The 17,626-nt window shown below is 42.6% G+C and overlaps 1 pseudogene; it reads right to left on the bottom strand.

Moving 5' to 3' along the window:
- The window catches only part of LOC114691680, a 37,166-nt pseudogene extending 31,336 nt beyond the window's left edge, over positions 1 to 5,830 (bottom strand).
- Positions 5,831 to 17,626: the final 11,796 nt, after the last annotated feature.

Genomic DNA, 17,626 nt, shown 5'->3' with positions numbered 1-17,626 from the left:
GTGATGTAATTTTTACCTGCTCAAACATAAAACAAAACAAAACAAAAATCTTTGGCTGGTTATGTACAATGCACATTCCATACTTATGTTACTGTAGATATGTATGTTACCTTTGAAAGTTTGTGTGTTTTCAGAGCAAGGGGACCAGGGTAGCCCAGCCTCTCAGAATGCTTCTGTTGCAATTTCCTCAGAGGTCTGCATCCAGAACAGCTTCAAGGTTGCTGGCTGACATGATGCAGCCTCATAGACTATTCTAGCCAGGACTTGACAATTATCCTAATTTTCTCAGGGTCCTCCAAAGATGACAAAACCCCTAAACAACAGGAAGCAGTCCAGAGAACACAATGCTCACATTCCTAAGAGATGGGGTGGTGGTTTTTTTTTTGTTATTTGATGGGTTATAGATGTTTGTCATCATTTAGTGGGGTTGGTTACAAGTTGTTATTATCGATCATGGTCAGGAAAAAAGCTAAACAAAGAAGTTAGATTCAAAAATCTCTTTCTGAAGAAAAAAAGGGGAATATAGTATAGAAATGATTAGATAAAAACGTGAATTGTGGAGTCTACTTTTAAAAAACCACTAGTCTCAAATATTTTACAATTGTATGGATTTTTATATATTGATACAAATTTAAGGTTATTTTTGTTATACTGTATGTATGTTTCTATTCTTGTTTAAGGTTTTGTACCGATGCAGCTCATTTTAAAAGGTTATATAAAGTTTTAGTCTTTGAAAGCTATTTAAGATAATAAATGTGGGTTAATAGTTACTCACTTGTCAAACTTATATTCATGTTAGGTATGTTTTCAAGATCATACAGAAATATATTTTAGATAGATAGGTGATCTTCAAACACTTCAAAGACCTACAGAATATGGCATTTAAAATGTTTTTTTTTTGTTTGTTTGTTTGTTTTTCTTTTCGAGACAGGGTTTCTCTGTGTAGTTTTGTGTGTTTCCTGGATCTCACTCTGTAGACCAGGCTGGCCTCGAACTCACAAAGATCCGCCTGCCTCTGCCTCCCAAGTGCTGGGATTAAAGACGTGCGCTGCCGCCGCCACCACCACCTGACTTAAAACGTTTAGTGACAAAATGTTTTTCATGACAGTGAGACATGTGTGCTCCTGGCATCACCAATTTACTTCAGAAAGGATGGTGGACACTGAAGAACCTCCACACGGAGCTTGCTTTTTTTAATGGCAAAAGCTAATCATTTGGTCAAGAAACTGCTCTTACCTTGACTGCTTACAGTATGCTATCCAAACGGACCAGCAGGATGCAAATAAAAGTGACTGATGAACTTTTCCAAGACAGGGTAGGGCAGTCCTTCAGAAATTCCTGCTTCACAGAAAAGTTTGTCAGATATTCTAGCCCTGTGGACTGAAGATGGATGCCCTAACATTACAGAGGAATCTTGGGTGACTGTCCAGACAGTCAGGTATTTCTATCATTTCCTTTAGTTTTATAAGTTGCTTGCTCTGTACTTCGTAGTTACTAAGGTAATCTATCTTTCTGGATCTTTGATGGAGTTGAAGACTAGGTAGTCACATTTATAGTCTTCCTTAGTTATGATAGAAGATAATTCAGGAACAGGACTTTGAATTCATGCAGATAAGATAAATAAAAAGGTATTTTCTCCAAAATTGCCAAATATAAATGGACTAAATGTTGTGAGTGTAATTCTTACCTGATAATTGTTCTTATTATATATAGCTTTACTATGTTAAACCCTTTCCTTTTTATGTAGACAAAATGGGGAAATGTTGTGGAATAATCTTTTTGTACACTGTGAAGATCTGTCATTCTGATTGGTTTCATTAAAAAGCTGAATGACCAATAGCTAGGCAGGATTTTCAGGCACTCAGGAAGTCAGTCAGAGAAGGAGGAAGTAGCATGGGTAGTACAGAGTAAAGATAATAGAACCACCAAACAAAACATAGATTGATAAAAATGGGTTAATTTAAATTGTAAGAGCTAGTTAGTAAGAAGCCCAAGCTATCCACCAAGTTTTTATAATTAATAATAAGTCTCCGCATCATTATTGGGGAGCTGGTGGTTCTGACAAAGAGATCTGACTAAAAATGCTCAAAATAATTTCTATATATTTAGTGATGTAGGGTGAATAATATGTCAAAGAAATAATATTCCAAAACTGTATCATGAATCTTAAAGGTACTCATTAATAAAACCAAACCTGGGGCCAGTTATTGGGGTGAATGCTGGAAGATCACAGAAGCAGAACAAGCCATGGCTACCTTACCTCACCAATTCCTTAGCTGATCCTGTTTCCTCAGACTGGAAGCTTCTGTGTCCTCATTCGAATGGGTCTCAGCTGAACTGTGCTGCTCAAAGCCTAAAAGCTTAACCAGCCAAATGCTTCTAGTTTCTGGTCTCCACGCCTTATATATCTTTCTGTTTTTGCCATCACTCCCTGGGATTAAAGGCTCACTTCTTGGGATTAAAGGCGTGTGTCACCATGCCTGGCTGTTTCCAATGTGGCCTTGAACTCACAGAGATCCAGAGGGATTTCTACCTCTGGAATGCTAGGATTAAAGATGTGAGTGCCACTATTTTCTAGCCTTTGTGGAACTATAGTGGCTGTTCCATCTCTGACCTCAGATAAGTTTATTAGGGTGCACAATATTTTGGGGAACACAATACCACCACATAAAATTATTTAAAAACTCTAAATTTAAAATAAAATAACCCCCACAACTTCTTCATCACCTCATTTCTGATGTTTTTTTTTTGGGGGGGGAAGATCTATAAAAATAAGGTCTTGATGGGGCTTAAAATAATAATTTACAAACTACAGCTTGAGGAAGACTGAAGAATTACATGTAGGCATAAGATATTGCTTGTAAGTTTTCACACCGTAATTCTATCACAAATTCTAGTTCTAGGATTTTTAGCTAGAGTGAAAGGAACTTTTTAGTTTTAAAGTTAATAGAACTTGTAATACTGTCATACCTCTAAAAATTTCCCTAGCACAGTGTTTTATGATGTTATATTTAGCAATCTATAAACTATTTTAAAGGAAGATTTAAAATCATGAATTTTTGCTCACGCACTATGACTGAAGTCATAGAGAGCACTCTTGTGGATTTTGACCTAATTTTGGTTTACACTGGAATAAAGAAATGCTGATTTTTGTTGGCACAGTAAAATTCTGTTTCTAAATATTCTACTAGCACATATATATATATATATATTCACATAATACCTGCATATATATTCAAAGTACATGTATATATAATATATTATGAAGCCTCTGGTCAGAAAATATTGCTATTAAATCCTTTGTTGCTTATTAACTCTCTCTCTCTCTCTCTCTCTCTCTCTCTCTCTCTCTGTGTGTGTGTGTGTGTGTGTGTGTGTGTGTGTGTGTGTGTGTGTGTTGCCTGTGATTTCAGCAAAATTATTTCCTTGGTGATCCAAGATCGGATGAACTGAATTCAGCCTCAGTGGATACATTTACACCACAGCTCCTGCATCTGTGGCTCAGGGAACATCTTGGAAGAGAGGGTACAAAGACTGTAAAATCAATAACACCAGAAAATCTGCTGTGAAACATTCTCTCAAAGAAATGACTGTATAAACAGAATCTAAACAATGGCACTATCACTGGACACGCTGGAGTGGAGTCAGGAGAATCTCAAGGGGTCACATCTCTGCACAAGGAACTGTGGGAGGTCAATGACAGCTGAAAGAGGGAGAGTTAGCATCTCCCAGGGATGAGCCCTCTGACTGGTTGTCCAGTGCAGAGTGGTCAGCCTTGAAACTATATACACACAAGCAACAATAGACTCAGCAGGTTGTATTTTTATATTTGTATATGAATATGTGTGTGTATGTAACAATAATTGGGGAGAAAGAGGCTATCAATTTGAGAGGGAGCATGGAAAGAATTGGAAGGAAGGGATGTGGGCAGGGCTGGATAAAGGGAAGGGAGAGAGAAAAGTGGTGAAATCATATTTTAATTAATAATAAAAAATGTACGCCCCCAATTACTTTATTACATTTAGGGAAATTATGCAAATGAATGCGTTTACACAATGCTTCTCAAAAGACAGGCTCAACAGCTATTCCTTTCAGTCTTTGCTCCATCCACTCCTGTGTCCTTTACCAGCTTCTCAGAGGCACTCTGCATGGATTCATCCCAGCATCACCTGGAGGCTTTGTCTGACTTCCCAATCTCCTCTGCATCTTACTGTGCTCTAGCTACGTCGTGTCACTCAAGCTGTCCCTGTCTCTTTGAAATTCCCACTCGTCCATACCTGAAGACTTCTGCATTGGCGTTTCCACTCTAATAAGAACGTTCATTCCTCGGCTCTTTCAATGGCTGCCTCCATTTCATGATGCAGCTCTTAACGCAAGTGTCAACTCAGGAAGGACTTTCCTGAACACTCCTACCATCAGTCTCTTCCTGGCATTCTTTGCCACACCATCTGTTACTGTTGTTAATATTCTTGATCTGGAAATGCCTCATTTACTGTTGTTTGTGTCTTCATGATTGTTTACAGCATGAAGTTCCACCAGGACAATGCTGTTGGGTAGATCTTGTCCATTGTTCTATCTGAGATGCCTCACATCTTGTCTTAGGCATAGTAAACAAATGTTCAAAAAATATTGAAGGTGATTAGCTGCACCAAGAGTGCAGGAGAGGTATTGTGATGCTTCTGCCAATGCCTTAAGGAGTCTGTTTAATATGCAGAACTTATGAAAATTCATAATTAAGAGGAAGAGGGGTTTGAGGAACTTTTTTACCTTGATTGAGAGAATATGTGGAAATGAGCCCATTTACATAAACAGGGAATAGAAGATGGTTTCAACTTTGCAAAGGAGATGGCAAATTCAATTTAGATAAAGCAAGTCTATGATGCTGTGGGTTCTACAGATGATGTTGTGCTGGGGACACTTAGACAAAAGGAAATCTGTCTATGTAGGTGCAAGATACTACTGCCTTAAAAAGACAAAATGCTGTAAAGCTACTTGGAAGAGTTGCTGATGAATTACACTTACACCCAGCTTCTTCAGGACTGACATCAACAGTTGAGATCATAAAATTACTAAAAATGTGCTTTAAATCTAGACTTTCAAGAACCTGAACCCTGCTTATTGCATGAATTGATTTCATAAAATATTCCTTTGTACATGTGTGCACTGTTCTATTTGCGTTCAGTTCATCCTAACTCAGACTGAACTAGAATGGTAATTATTTGAACTCCTGAGGATATGGTCAATCTCACCAATTGTTCATGTGCTCTTAAATCCCTAGAGTAGCCAGTAAATTAAACTAACTTGTAACTTATGGGGTATCTTAAAAGAGTTTAGGGTATTTAACCAATTCTATAATGACAGTCAGGCTTACCTCTTTGAAGAGGGGGATTAGAACAGGAGATTAAAAAGTTGGCCAGGCTTAGTAAAGTGGTGGTTGTACGTTCTCCTCCATGATCCACGACTTCACTAGCCCTGGGTAGTCGGCTAGGTTTCCAGTATCAGGCGTGATTTACTTCCTGTTGAGTGGGTCTTTGAAGTTCAGTTACAGAGCTGTTGGTTACCACCAAGATATGCATGCCACTACAGCACCCTTAAGGTTATTGTACCATGCTGGCCATTGTTGTTTATAGGTGTCATAGCTGGATAGGACTGCTGTTTGCTTCCTTCCTATAGAAGGTTGTGTGGCACCTTCTGGTACCATGAAGGCTAGTCCTCAGGGAGGGGGCATTCAGTCAGTTCCAGCTTGGGGGCCTTTGGTTCCTGTTTCTGAGGTACATGGTACCTGAAGCCATAGCAACTTACCTTCCACCTCTGGGGGAATAATGGCCATAGCCTATAATGTATGGCAGCATAATCTCTAACTACATTCTGAATATTTGTCCTTATACCTACAGATAAGTTTAGTCCTCAACCCTCATCAAGATAACTTTGTAACAAATAGAGACCATTGCAGAAAACCACAACCAATCAAAATGTAGAACTGTGGAGCCCATTTCCAATGTATACATCTACTATACAAGCCCTGCACCTAAGGATCAGGGAACACTGAGGAAGAGGGGCTGGAAAGATTGTAAGAGCCAGAGGAACAGGAGTGTGCTGTGAGATTGTGTCTCCCAGGAATGTCAGAAACTACATCCATGAAGTCTTATCAACACGACTGCTTGAACATGAGCTGAACAAGAACCCCACTAACACACATGCAAAAGTGGAGAAGGGAAAAGCCCAGGAGGCCTCAACACTATACAAATAACTGTAGGCCAATGAGGAATGTTCGGAATGGGAGAAACAGTCTTCCCCAGGGGCGTACCAATCGGATATCCAATACCAAATGATCAGCCTTGAAAACATAAACACGCAAGTAACATTACACAGATAGAGCAGGGATGTATTTATGTATTTAAGAACACACACACACACACACACACACACACACACACACACACGAACGCACATGCACACACAACAGCAGCAACAACAACGAAACAATTTAGAAAAAGAGTCAATGAATTTGAAAGAGAACAAGTGAGGATGTGTATGGAAGGTTCTGGAAAGGGAAGGGGAAATGATGGAACTGGGTTATAATCTAAAACAACAACAACAAAAAAAACCCTACTGATGAGGGCAATGAGTTGGGGGTGGGTGTTGGCTATTTAGGGTTGAAAGATCTTGGAGGAAGGATATATTTGAGTAGCAATAATGACACATTAAGAAAACTCCTTCTGGTCAAGAGAGTAGAATCTCTCTCTGCCTTGGGTGGAGACCTAACATTCTAATTAGGCTGGGTCAAGCGCTTGGCCAAGAGATCACAGGAAGGTGGGGCTGACCTTAAGCCATGCAAAAGAGGTAAGCAGAATTATTTTTCCTTTAGGGTGATCCTGTACTTTTTCTACCCAGAATTCCTGCCCCACCCCCATCCCCACCTCCACCCCCACCCAGCACCGTCCCTGTGAGCTGCCATGAGATTCAGTGGGTTTGCCCAACTTTGTGAGGCCTGAGTCGGAGAAGCAAACCTCTCCCTTCTTTTATCTTGTTTTTGTCTGGTGGCCAGCACCTAAGTTCTCTGATGCTTTGGGCTTTCTTAGTTTGTCTCTAAAGCTACCCTTTCCTCCATGTAGCTTCTTGTCCACCCTGTGCCTGACCTCCATATTGGCTTAAACAGCATGGCTGTTTTTCCTTCTCTCATCTATTCTCCTCTGGGCAGCTGCTGAAATTTCCAGTTGCCTGCCCTGGGGTGTGTGTGTGTGTGTGTGTGTGTGTGTGTGTGTGTGTGTGTGTGTTAACACTAATAAAATAAAATTGTCCTCAAGCTTAAAGAGGAAAAAAGCAAAAGAGTTGGGGGCATTTAAAACTATGAAACAATGTGGACAGAAGAAATTATCTCATTTATGAACTTAGCAACTATATTGGTCAGGGTTCTCTAGGGTAACAACTTACAGAATGAATACACACACACACACACACACACAAAACACACACACAACACACACACACACACACACACACACAATTTGTTAGAATGCCTTACAGGCTGCAGTCTAGCTAATCCACAATGACTGGAATCCAGTAGTTGCTCAGGCCATGAGGCAGGATGTCTCAGCTGGTCTTAGAATATGCTGGAACCCTGAAGAAACAGCCTCTAATGCCAGTGAAGGGATGGGCTTGTCAGCAAGGCGAGGGCACATAGTCAAAGATCAAAAGCTTCCTTCTTCCACGTCCTTATGTAGGCTTCCAGCAGAAAGTGTGGTCCAGATGAAAGGTGTGTCTTCCCACCTCAAGATCTGGATTAAAGGCATGTGTCTGCCTACCTCAAAGATCGGATTAGTGAATCTACCTGCCTCAAATTAAGCAAAAATCCCTTGCAGGTGTGCCTTCCACTTTTTGGATTTTAGTTAGTTGCAGGTGTAGTCAAGTTGACAACCGAAAGGAGCCACCAGAGGATCCAGTGAAGATGTGTCACTCATACAATTGGTGAGACAAGGACTGTTCTTGTCAAGCCCTTCATGGAAAATGCCCATGTTCACCCCAGCCCACGGCCACCACAAATGGAGAGAAAGCAACTCTACAGAGCAGAAAGCCATGGAGAGACAACTGGAATGTGAGATGAGAGAGACAATGAACTCAGAAAGCCAGAAAAAGCTGTGAAGAAGGCAGCTGTGTCGCCTGGTGTGGACCAAGATTTCGGGGGGGGGGGGGAAGCTGGCAGGGGGGGTGGGGGGGGGAGGGCTTTGAACAGGCAGGAACTCTTCCCATCCGAATTCTTGATCAGCTAAGCCTGAGGTCACTGGCTTTAAGGAGCAGTTGTGGTCTGTCTCTTCAGCTTTCAGGGTGTAGTTACAGGATAGCAGCTGGATGGTTAAAGACGCTGACATTTTGGTGCAAAGTGAAACAAAACTAAGCAAATGAAAACTTGTTTTTTTGTTTTTTTTTTTTTTTTTTCTCCTTCAGACTGTCCAAATTCAGCTCCAAATGTGAGCAATCTCAGACTTCTAAGGGAAGTCCCATAGGTCTTCCCAACCCCAGCGTTAATTTTTTACTGTTTCATTTATTTCTATAAAACACAGAGTTAGCAAAAGCAAAACATTTACAATAAAGTATTGATTAGGACATTTTTTTTCACTTCTGCAAAGTGATTAATGCGGAATAAGAAAGCTGTGTGCAACACCAAACTCCAGGTGAAATTGAAGTTGGGAAGTCTGGGGTGCACATGGGAAGAATTGGTCAGAGGACTAGCCGGACAGCAAAGCCAAGGGATTAAGGGTAACGGAGACACACGGTGTGGTCATGTCCAGTGAACCATAGTCAAACAGAACAGTTATAGTATAGGAGCATGCTGACTAATTGGATTCTGGATCCAAGTTTTCTGAGTTCATGTCTCTGTCCCTTCATTTCATTTACACTGCTTGCCACGCTTTAAAGCACCAGCAGACCAGCATTCTGTGAGTTCGACACCTTACCATGATTAAAAACAAAAACAAGAAAAAAAAAAAAAAAAAAAAAAAAAAAAAAACAGTAGATCTTATGTGCATTGTATTCTACTTCCACATTAATTCAACCAACCTTGGATGAAAAAATATTTCAGCCATATAGGATGTATATAGACTATCTTGGCTATCATTCTCTAAGTAATGCCGTGTGACAACTATTTATACAGCCTTTATACTGCAGTAGACATTATAAGTCATCTGGTGATGAGTTAAAGTATAAAGTATATAAAAGCCTGTGCACTTTGGTTTATGCAAACATTACCTCCATTTATTTACACAAGGGGCTTTATGTCCAAGGACTTGGGAATCAGAGAGAGATCCTGGAATCAGTCCTCTGAGGATACCAAAGGAGGACTATGATCTGATGGCTTAACCTCTCTCTACCCAGTTGTTCACCTATGAAATATGGATGCTGATGTTAGTACGTAGGCTAAGGAACAATGCAAGGACTCTGTCATCCATGGAGAACGCTTGGTTTGAAAGCAGTTTTCTGGGGGAATGTATGCTCTTGTGAAAAGTGATGCAGTCTAGTCAAGATTTAGACTGCCTAAGCAGTTTTGCTGGTGAAAGCTGTGATCCTTAATAAATCTTTTCACTTTTTTTCTACCTCTATTTCTTATCTTGAAATGGGAATAAAGAGATATGGTTTTATAGCTTCTAAGACATGCAGTAAAAGATAAAGTTTTTAAAAAGAGTGTAGCAAACACGTGATATTACTATTGCCAAACACACTTACATGCCTTTTGTTATTCTTTAATGTATATTTCCACAAATTCTCAGGGGACCACACTGTCTGATGTATCTAAGATCTTGGGAGGGTTTTTTCACAGGCAGGAGGGTAATAACCTTATCTATTTTAAGAAGAAGGTGGGAGAGGAGAAGGGGAAATAGTAGTAGTAGTAGTATTGGTAGGAGGAGGGGGAGGAGAAGAAGAAAGGAGGAAGAAGGAGGAGGAAGGGGAGGAGGAGGAGAAGAAGGAAGGAGGAAGAAGGAGGAGGAGGAAGAAGGAGGAGAAGGAGGAAGTAGGAGGAGAAGGATGGAGGAAGAGGAGCCTTCTCATCCTAAGGGCAAAGACCCTTCTGTCTTCCAATGAGCTGTTTATCTCTTGGGTAACTCTTTCTGTCTCTTCCTCCAAAGTAAAACAATCACCACATTTAGTGGACAGTTAAATGGAAGGGTCCTAAGGCCCTATCCTCTGTACCTCAGGCTGCAGTGAATCCTGGGATCTGAGGCTATGGTCACAAAGAGAACAGGCCATTGCTTAGCTGTCAGGTGCTTGTATTAATTTCAGAATTGTATCCCATATGTTCAAGTTTTCATTCTAACCATACCACAATACCAGAAAAATGTCAATCTAGAGGTGCTTTTTGTTTGTTTGTTTGGTTGGTTTGGTTAATCTACCTGATTAATAAAACAGGCAGTACCCTACTATAACAGAATACATTTTTCAGCAGCTTTGAGTATATTTTGGCATTTTCCCCAATATTGTGGAAAATACTCATTCACTATTTTAATCTTTAATCAACTTTAAAATTCCAAATTTAAGCAAGGTAGAAATTCTTTGTCAAGGCAAATTAGTACACACACACACACACACACACACACACACACACACACACACACACACACCAGATGCTGGGATTTTAAAATAATTTCCCTTTACTTATTTTAACACAGCATTAAAGCACTAGTATTATTTTTAAATTTCACACCATAGTTGAAATCAGTTTTAAGGCAAGAAGAGGAAAACATTTTAACGTGTTTCGAATGCTTGGTTTTGTGAGGTGGATCGTTGGGGGAGCTTTCCTTTGAGACTGCCTTCTCTCATCTCTTTGCTTCTGCAACAGCCCGCCCCCTTCTCCTCTCCAGGTCAAGCTTGACTTTTCCAGGGAGTTTCAACTATTTCCAGATGTTGAACAAAATAAAAGACCACCATGATGCCAGATCTTCAAAAGTTCTTAACTCATACATTTACCCTTTATCTTCTAAATGCTTTTTGACTTCTTTTTTTCATTATATTTCACAGAACAATGGCACTTGTGAGCCGTATGTCATCAAAGTTCTGCATCTATTCTTCACATTTTGTCAAGTTCCTGGCTGTTTTCCTTTTGCTGTCTCTGTCCTCAGTGGCTCAGTTCTGGGTATTTTACGTCATTTCTCAAGACGTACCGAATGCTTCCTTAGGAAGGCCGCTCTCTGAGTGTGTTTTCAGTGTGTGTCTCTCAGGGGTGAGGCAGAGACTCTCTCTGGGCTGTCTTCAGCAGCTGTGTAAACACAGCTGGAAGCTACAAGTAGACAGGGCAGTCATAAGTCACTTTCCTTTCCCTTATGTGTTCTGGAATGATGCTTTGAGAACCACGAACCACAAATTTCATTGGAGCCTCCACAATGGCACCTTTCACATACATGTTTAAGTGACTTTTGATGGCTGGATAAAATTCTGTCCAAGACAGCTAGGACAGCACTGTCTTTCACTCCACAATAGCCCGATTCTCATAACCAGCATGTGGTTCAGGCCCTTTACTCATCTATATATCCAGTGCAAGGGAACTAACTATATTAGTTTGCTAGAATTGGCATGAGTTAACAAAATAACCCAGACTAAACAGTTTAGACAATAGACTTAGGTTAGCCCTGTGACTAGACCCAACCATACAATCTCATTTGACCGATATCACTTTAAAGACCTTCTCTCTGAACATAGTAATAATAATCTGAGACACTAGGATCAGAACTTCAGCATATGAAGTTGGTGGGGGGCAGATATAATTTACCTCTCAACAGAAAAGAAGCACAAGGATAAAGGGGACACTGGTAAGAAACTTACTCTAGGTGAGTGGTTAGGACATTGCACATGTAAGCTATACACTTAACGGGCACAAAACGAACTCTATTACCACAAATTTCTCTGTCCAAACCACCTATTTCTCTGCCCATATTCATTTTCTTCCTGTGTTTTGAGTTTTAGGAAGGAGCATCGTTATTCCAGCAGGAAGGAAGCCAGAAGCCTGGCTCCATCTTGGCCTCTACTCCAGCTAATCTCGTGTGTTGTGTGGAGACCCCAGGGAGATCCTGCAAGCCCACCAACAGAATCAGCTTGAATACTCTCTTCTTTCCTTGGTCTCCAGCTTAACTTGAGCTACTCATAATTACTCAGTGGTATTAGTCAGTGCATATTTTTATTAAGTTCACTCCTTCAATTCTATCCCTCCTCCACGCTCAAATCCATCCTCCAAAATCCTTTGAAAATGTTTCTTTGGAGAAAAAAAAATCAGTCATGTCACTTTCTGGCTAAATTTTCACTTGGTTTGTGTTTCAATAAGGATTGCACTTAAATTTTGTAACTCAAGTGCACAATGTAATTCCTCCCCATCAGTTGGGTTGGCGGAGTTTCCAATAACTCCGTTCTCACATCTCTAGATTATTACCAAATCCACGGGTGTCAATTCACATTGACTAAATAATTAGGATCTGCTTCTCAGAGCCATCTCGCCTGTCCTTGTGGGTTGTATGGGGAGCAAGGAAAAGAGCCAGTGCTTCACCAACAAGGAGGAAAGTAATGGTACACAATGGTGTAGTCTGCTTCCAGTGGAGAAGACAGAAAAAGTGAAGTCAATGTTACTGTGTCGCGTGATAAAGACAAGTGTACAGTTCAGCATAGAGGAGCACAGAAACTTTCTAAAGTGGACTAGGAGCTCAATGATAGATTCATAAAAGATACAGATTGTAGTGTGTGTGTGCGTGTGCGTGTGCGTGTGCGTGCGTGGTGCGTGTGTGTGTGTGTGTGTGTGTGTGTGTGTGTGTGTGTGTTGAAGTGATGAGAACTGAATCCAGACATTCATGCTTCACACTTGAATACTAAACACTTCCACTATGCTATTTCCCTCCCCCTCTAAGCTAAATTCTCTGTTCTGTTTTGTTTGTATGGCTGTACATACATCTTCATGTGTGTGCACATGTGTGTCCATGAGTGGGATCAGAGGTCAAAGTCAAATCTCTTCCTCAATTACTCTCCACTCTTATGTTTTTGATACCAGGTCTCTCCCTGAACATGGAGCTCACTTGTTGGACTACACTAGCTGAGCAGAGAGCCTCGGTGAGCTCCCTCGTTCTGCCTCCCCAGCCAAGCACTCAGCTTTTCACATGAGTGCTAGAGATCCCTACCAGGTCCTCATGCTCACACGGCGGAGAAAATCTCCCCTGCCTTATTTGTTGTTTTGTTGTTGAGGTAGGATTTTGCTATGTTGGCAAGGTGGCCTCAAACTCGAGACGTACTTCCGTCTCCCCAGTGTTGGGACAGCAGGTGTGACTCCCCACACTGGGCATCTAAGCTAAAGTTTGGAAGAAGCAAGCGGCAGCAAACTAAAGAAGGGACTAAAGGCTGCCCCAGTGGCAGGAGGAATAGCAGGGGAAAGATGCAAAGCTTGTGGAGTAGTGAGATTCACTGGGGGGCAGCCTATCATTCACTTTCACCAGAGAAGGACAACAGCCAGACCAGACTGAAAAGCCAGGGCAGGACATGACATGTCATCTGGGATTTATTCTAGAAACTTATCTGGAAGGCTTATTGTTACCATGTGTCCAATGCTAACTATATATCAAGTACTGCCCACAATGTCACATATGTATAAACCTCTGTGGTATAAACCTCAACTGAAAGCTGATGAAGTGTAGACAAAAGATTATATATAATTGATCTAAAGCTCCACAGACCTGTTTTAAGCCACTCTCTACATAGCCCTCTGGCTAGAATTTGTGGCTCCAAGCAAAACACTTACTAAAGTCACAGGACTGCACATGGGAGATCCATTGGGCTGTATGGGGATGTATTTGAGAATGAATTTTCCACGAGGGCTGCCTGCACCCTTTCCTTCCGACCTGCTCTCCGATGGAACATTCCCTCATATACTTGCAGCCAGGGACAGAGTGCATGAGTCAAGTTCTAACCCAGGCTTCGCCTTTTCTCCTGCCCCTTGGTGTCACCAGCTGCAGAATTTCTAAGTTTATGATCCTGCCCTGCTGCCTGGGCTGGATAAGCTCCCTCCGCTTTCTTCAGTTTGCTGCCTCCTTCTTTCCCATAAATTCAGGCTCCTCATGGGACTTTCTGTGATGCCTGATTTGATTTAGAGCTGGCTGCTGACAGTGTGTCCAGAGGAGGAGTTTCTAATTGTCCTTATTATACCACCCCACATCTTTGCCTTTAGTTCCTCCTCCACTACCTGTCAAAGATGAAGCCATTGTCTACTTCATTTTTTTTCTTTTTCTGAAGAAAACCTTGATGCTCTCCAGATGCTTGCCCTTCTCCATGCAGTCCGCCTGACTCCACAGAGACCCTTTCCATCCCAAGGAAAAGACCCGATTCTGACTATGTAAGTCAGTTTCCCTCAACTAGGGGTCAGCTTGCCTCCAGAGAGGATTTGGCAACATTTGGGCATATATTAGGTTGCCACAATGGGTTTGCTACTAACATCTTACGATAGACTAAAGTCTTCTCTCCACCTCATTTCCTGTTCCAGTAAAGATTCATCTGGTACCAAATTTGAGGTTTGCGACTCCCTTGTTTAAGGCAATTGTTGAGAGACCATTGTGGGATATTTGTACACTGCGTGAAGATACATTGCTGTAATTGGTTTAATAAAGAGCTGAATGGCCAATAGCTAGGCAGGAGAGAATAGGTGGGACTTCCAGGGAGAGAAAGGACTCTGGGAAAAAGAAAGGTGGAATTGTCAGCCAGACACTGAGGAAGCAGGATGGAAAAGACAGAGGTGAGGAAACACCACCTAGCAGAATGTAGATTAAAATAAATGGGCTAATTTAAGATATAAGAGCTGGTTGAGAACAAGCCAATGCTAAGGCTGGGCGTTCACAATTCATAATGTCTCTGTGTCATTATTTGTGAGCTGGCAGCCCAATGAAAAGTCTGACTACAGAGACTTTGTTTTCCTACTGGTAATGAACTAGGACCATGGCATGGCGTGATTAAAAAGGAGAGCTGGTCCGCTGCACAATCTGTAGGCTAGACGGTAGTGAGCAGGACACAGCAGTCAGCCAGCCATGGAACTGCTATTGCTAAAGTTCTAGAGCAAGACGACCTGGTGTGAAGTCCTCTCTACCCTTGAGTAGTTGGTCCCATCCCTCATAACCTAGAAGGGACTCAAGAATCATTTGTGCTCTTTGTATTGAACAGTTGTATGATAGCTGTTTTCTGGAATATAACAGATGGCAGGGCTTTGATTTTGAGCCATCCTGCTTAACTATCTGTCACCTGAATGTCTACAGTTGCAATGGTGAAAAACTAACATTTAATAAATACAAAATTGCCCTGGTTTCGAAAAGACATCGTAAGGTAATTTTGCATAAGCACTAAAGTCTGTGTTGGTGCCTGTGTGTGTCCATGTAGAACCAGTGTGTATGTATGTGTGTGTGTGTGTGTGTGTGTGTTGGATGTTTATGGGTTCGTGTGTGTGCATAGGTCCATGCGAAGGTCAGAAGTCATAAATAACTTTTCCTGTGAAGTCATACTGCACACATGTTCACTTACTCCAGGAAGGCAACCCAGGATAAAGCAAAGGAATGATTGCATCAAAGTCCAATTTGGTGGACTAGTGAGTTTTTATTATGGTTACTTACAGGACTATGGGTGAGAAGTTACTCACAGGATGACTCAGAAGCAGCTGCATCACAGAAAAGCCTACCCCAATGCAAGTCACAACTCAGGAAGGCTACATCAATGGAACTCTGCACACTTTGCAAGCAGCTTGACACACTGAAGAAATTTCTTCCCCACAGCTTGGTTGGTCAGAGTCCCTTCCCCAGACCTCTATTTAATGGTGTTATCTAGCTGGAGAAGGGATGGGGAACTTCTAAGTTTTACCTTCCCCAAGGGAAGTGTAAACTTGATTTACCTCTTGGGTTTCAGGAGCCCTAACCTCTACCCTGAATGTGAATGTTTCAGTTCAGAGGGAACTGCTACACTACAGGCACTGTGTGGTCCCCCTCTGCCTAAGTTATTTATTTATGAGAAAAAGTCTCTTGCTGTGCCTGGTGTCCACTGGCCAGAGAGCTCCGGGGAAATCTGCTGCCTTGGTCCCCCGGCACTGAGGTGGCATTCGCTGCCTCGCCTGCCTTTCTCCACCTGTCCAGAGGAGCTAAACTCAGGTCCTCATGTTCGCATAGCCAGGGCTCTGCAGACCGGTGCCACCACAGTGTGCACGTGGAGGTCAGAGGACAATTCTCTGGAGTCTCTTCTTTTCCTACCACGAAAGGGTTCAGACTGGAGAAACGGCCTCCACTCCCACACCTAGACTACTGTGCTCCACACTTTCTTTCCAGTACTTTCCTGACAGGAAAATACTGACCATGAATGCATCAGGGAAGTTCGATGAATTGTTTCTTTCCTTTGTTCTTAGCAACCCTTCCCAAGTATTTCCCACTCTCTGCTCCCAGCGAAAAAAATGGTAGTTAAATTCTCAATGAACAGAGATCTCCTGGGCCTCCCAAGCATCACACTCATCCTTCTGAAAGGTACTTGTTGCTATAGTGGCTTTTGTAGTTTGAAAAGCACTACAAATAAGCTTATATTATTTTAGAACTATGCTTGTAAAAGATTACTTTTCAAGATTTGCTATTTCTGTACCCAGTGCTTGACTCTTAAAAAAAAAAAAAAGATACTCTGTAAACAGATGGCTTAAATTGAGCTTTGTAAATCTGTCTTTTCTTTGCTAAAATAGAAACAGTCCTTTTAATGACTAGGGGTAAAATATAGATAGAAAATTTAGAAGACATTAGGAACCTTTATTCCCCCCCCCCCCCCTTTGGCTAAGCAGTTTAATTAGGAACTAATCTTCGCCATGAAACCTCTGACAGTTACCATAGTATGATATCTGCCGTCATGGCAACACCACCAGTTTGTTGCAACATTTTGAGCTATTACATTACTACGAAAAGATCCATTTTTTTTTTTACATGGATTTAAAAGACAAAACAAAACATCCCCCCCCCCCCAAGCAATCCACAACTTAAGGAAAGTTGCTCTACAGGGGCTGAGCATGAGAACTTTGAAATCCTTGAGGGAAGAAGAAAGCTCTAGCGCCGAGCGTCTCCGGTTGCACCCACCAGGCCGCCGCTCTTGCAGTCTGTGTGCGCGGGGGCGCGCACGCGACTGACAGTGTCCGAGTGCGCGCGTGAGATGGTGCACGCGACCGCGTGCGTGTGCGTCCCTCCCGCCCGCAGCCCCTGACCCGCTGCGCCGGGCTGCGGGGCTCCAGGCTCGGGCTTCCCCCGCGCGGGGGCGGGCGCGGCGGGGAGCCCGGGGGGGGGGGAGCAGCTAGGACGGGGCCCTCGGTGCGCGCCCCGGGGCTGCCGTGGGCACCATTTTCTGCTGTGCTCAGGACAGGCACATAAAAGGGAAGGCGGCAGGGCCGTGGCTGTCCCGGTTCCCTCAGATGCCCCGGCCGCAGGTTTATTATTACAGTAGGGCTGCACCGCCTCTCCCTGGCGGGCCGCCTCCGCGCCTGGCACGCCCCCAAACCGCCGCCTCCGCCTCCTTATTTGTCTGCAAAGCCGCCGCGCGGCGAGGCGGAGAACCCGCCAGAGTGTGCGCTGCGCTCCCGGGGCGGCTCGGCGCGGTTTCTGCCTCCCCC

This window comes from Peromyscus leucopus, chromosome 19, assembly GCF_004664715.2.
Source record: "Peromyscus leucopus breed LL Stock chromosome 19, UCI_PerLeu_2.1, whole genome shotgun sequence".
Taxonomy (NCBI): Eukaryota; Metazoa; Chordata; class Mammalia; order Rodentia; family Cricetidae; genus Peromyscus; species Peromyscus leucopus.
This window is presented reverse-complemented; position numbering and strand designations above follow the sequence as displayed.